The 3733-nt window shown below is 35.4% G+C and overlaps 1 long non-coding RNA gene across 1 annotated transcript; it reads right to left on the minus strand.

Moving 5' to 3' along the window:
- Positions 1-62: 62 nt before the first annotated feature.
- On the minus strand, positions 63-985 carry LOC140858524 (uncharacterized). The gene is made up of 3 exons (XR_012142079.1): positions 673-985; positions 351-413; positions 63-215 (listed from the first exon to the last, which is right to left on the minus strand). It is a non-coding gene; the product is annotated as an uncharacterized lncRNA (long non-coding RNA).
- Between the last annotated feature and the right edge of the window lie 2748 nt (positions 986-3733).

Consider the following 3733-nt stretch of genomic DNA (forward strand, 5'->3'; position numbering starts at 1 on the left):
AAGAGTCCACATAACAAGTATTTTTTCTATCATCACAGGATACATGGAATTCAATTTTCTAGACATTGAGCAGCTACAGTTCAGAAATTGCTGATTTCAGGGTCAAGCTTTTGAGATTCAAACTCTCGATGCTCAAGACTTACGATTTTATCAAAAAGTTCACCACCGGTAATGAATTCCAAGATTATATAAATCTTTGTCCGACTTGCCAAAACCTACACGATCCAAACAAAGGTTATTCACGATTAATAAGCATACAACTGCCAGAAAAACAGGCAAACAACGTCGAGTATGTAAGTACACAGAAATACGTAGCGAGAAGCCGGAGAACAAGGAGGATAGAGGCATGCCTCATAAAGACGAACGACATGGGGATGTCTCACGAGCTTCATTATGAAGATTTCCCTCTTAATCTGCAAAGGGAAATGAGTAAGAGAAGCAAATCATGTTTCCAAAATTCACAGCCCCAAATCACTCTTGTCACAGTTGAGATCGATTCTGAATATTGGTTAGCACCCAACAATGATATTATTTCATGTTGATAATTGGTAAAGTAGCTGGAAGTGGACGCGTGCTGATGAAGATAGAGAGGAAAACAGAGCTCGAAGGTGGGGGCATGGCGTGTTTAAGACTCGGACGGGAAAAAGAGTGGATTAGGGTTGGCAAACTGACCTGGTCGACCATCTTGTGTTTGATGATGGTGGCCGGTCGAGGACTTTCATGGCGACGCTCTCGCCGGTCTCCGTGTTCTGCGCGAACTTCACCTTGGCGAAAGTGCCTTGCCCGATCGTCCGCCCCACCTCATACTTCCCCACCTTCCGAACCACCATCCCCTCCCCGTTACCCCTTTCTTTTATTTTCCTTTTTGCCTTCCCTTCACTTGTCTCTGCTATTCTCTTCTCTCCCCCGATTGCTGGCAGCACCCGAGGTTTCGTTCCGACGACGCGGTTATTTCATTGCCAGTTATAAGGAATGCTCACTAAAACTGTTGCCAACCCTGTTTGAGATTACTTGAACTTAAAATAAAACGATTAAAATTTAGGTAATAGAAAAAACAACATCATTCTAATGGATTATTTTATCTAAATAATATTAATTTAAAAAAATTATAAAAATAATATTTTTTTTAAATATTTATAAAATATTATTAAAATAAAATCTTCTATTATATGTTGATTCACTGTAATTCACGCTATATGAAAATGGAGTCAGCAATAGTAAGTCGCCTATAAATAGAACGACTCATAAGTCGTTCTACCATAGAGTGACTTATAGAATCGCTCTATGATAAACGATTTTATATTTTTTTCATCTACAATCTTACGTTCCAACATTCCAGTTGCCTTCCCGACTCCTTTGCTCCCCCTTTTCTCGTCCTTCTCCCCTCGCCCTCCCTATCTCGATCAAGGAGGTCTCAACGACTTTCCTTAATGGAGGAGTCTTCATGCCTTTGGACCATTGAGGGAAACCATCGAGGCCTCCTTAATCGAGACAGGAGGACGAGAGGAGAAAACGAGAGGAGGGGAGTAAAGGGTGGGGAAAATGATAGAGATGGTTGGATTGCGGGGGTTTGTAAATGAAAAAAAGTACAAAATCGTTCTGTCAAAGACAACTCTATAAGTCATTTTATGGTAAGATAATTTATAAAGTCCTCTATTTTATGACGATTACTAGTTTCATCTTCAGATATCATGAATTATAGTGAGTTAGCAAATAAAATCGTCCTATCATAGGACGATTTTGTTTCGAATAATATTTTGATAAATATTTTTTAAAAAAATATTATTTTTATAATTTTTTAAATTAATATTATTTAAATAAAATAGTCTCATTTATATTTTTGAAAAAAATTATTTTAAAGATATCCACGTTATTCCTGATGAAATTCTGCATTTTAGGTTAAAAACTTCTGGTAGTCATGTTTGAGATAAAATTGTTGAAGAATGGTTACAACTCTTACTCTTTTTAGGATAAATATATCTGCAAAAAAGCTAACAGTGCACTAGACCGCATGGCAACGCACGTAGCAACTTGCAGAGATTCTATTTTAAAACGATCATGAATATATTTACTTTACATTGATTTAATAATTTCAATTTATTAAGAATAAAAAAATAATTATCTGGCCATCATACCTCACTATTTACAAATGAGGTCTAGGATTCCAAGTGCTCTTAATTTTTTAGATTTTTCAGCCCATTATGAATGTGTATTTAAATACGAGTTGGCTTTCCTTTTGCTCGCAAAAAATTTTAAAGAAACTTGATATCCAGTTTTTTTAAAATTTTGTTTGGTAACTAATATCAAGTTCTTTGCCTGGTTGTTCTTTAACGTTTAGCCGCTATACAGGTAGCATTTTAACTTAGTTCCTACCTATATTCAATACAGTGTTTAGTTCCTGCACATATTTGATTCCATGTCTTATATATAATTACATTTCACACCTATTTTGTACGCAATTAGAGTAGGTTGGCTGAAGATGGAACTTTTCTCGGAAGTAACCACCGTTTAGTCACTTCATCAGTACTTATTTCCAATTCAGTAAATTATAACACAAAGTTTGAATGGAAAAGTTTGAAGTCATCCAAAGAGGATCAGTGTAACTTCTGTCGCATTAACACAAACAAACATGCCAGTTTGTGGATGAGACTAAACATAAAATGACTATCAAAATTATTGGGTAAACATAAAATATTTAGTTAACAAGGATTAAATGCAAAAGATAGTCAATCCAAGAATGAATCTTAATTACCATGATTGTTTTTTTTTTTTTAAGGTGGAGGTGACCAAGCTAGTAAATCACTGGTAGTTGCAATTGAACACATTGATTCATATCATGCTTTCACCATGACTCAGAGGCTTAGCAATATTTAGGAAAGGTATACTCCTCGTTTCATAGCCTATTACCTACAAGCTATTTCCAGTAAAAAAAATTATTTTTGTGCAAGGGTTTAAATTTAAAAATAGTATTATTTTATGAACAATATAAAAGTCAAGTAATGTTGTTATTATATATAAGTAATGACTATTATGGTAAAAAAGTGATCGACTTGCAAGTACTGTTTAATTATCTGTTATTTATGCAGACATATAACCTCCTGCAAAACTACTATAATGTTATGATAAATATTATTTTAAATCATGTCTTGGCTTAAATGGTAACAAGATTTGTTTACAAATATATACAAGTAAACAAGTGGACATGTATTCGCCATCATAGTAACAAAAATCATCAACAAGGACTTTATGCTGCAAAAAGTTATCCTAAGAAGGCTTCATCCTTATTTTCTTTGGCGCTTTTGGGATCTCATCAGCAAGGATTTATGTTTTCTTCAATCAGATGTTCTCTTTCAACCCTAACCTAGCTAGAATTAATTATGCTTCCCTCGCTCTATCCCTAAGAAGGATGCAGCTAGGTCACTTGCTGACTTCAAGCCTATCAACCTTATCTACACTGCATTCGTATCTTCTCCAAGTGCTGGCCAACAGGTTACAACTTATATGAATGATCTTATTGACCAAGTTCAAACTGCCTTTATCAAGGGGCATTCTATCCTTGATAACTTTCTTTGTGCAAGTGAAATCATCCATCACATCAGGCGGTCCTCTGATTCTGGTCTTATTTGTCAACTTGACTTCTCCAAGGCTTTTGATCGGATCATTCCTGCTTACATCCTGAAAGTTCTTGCCTCACGCGGCTTCCCCAACAAATGGATTAGATGGATTAGTAACC

The sequence above is a fragment of the Elaeis guineensis genome, chromosome 6, assembly GCF_000442705.2.
Source record: "Elaeis guineensis isolate ETL-2024a chromosome 6, EG11, whole genome shotgun sequence".
Lineage (NCBI taxonomy): Eukaryota > Viridiplantae > Streptophyta > Magnoliopsida > Arecales > Arecaceae > Elaeis > Elaeis guineensis.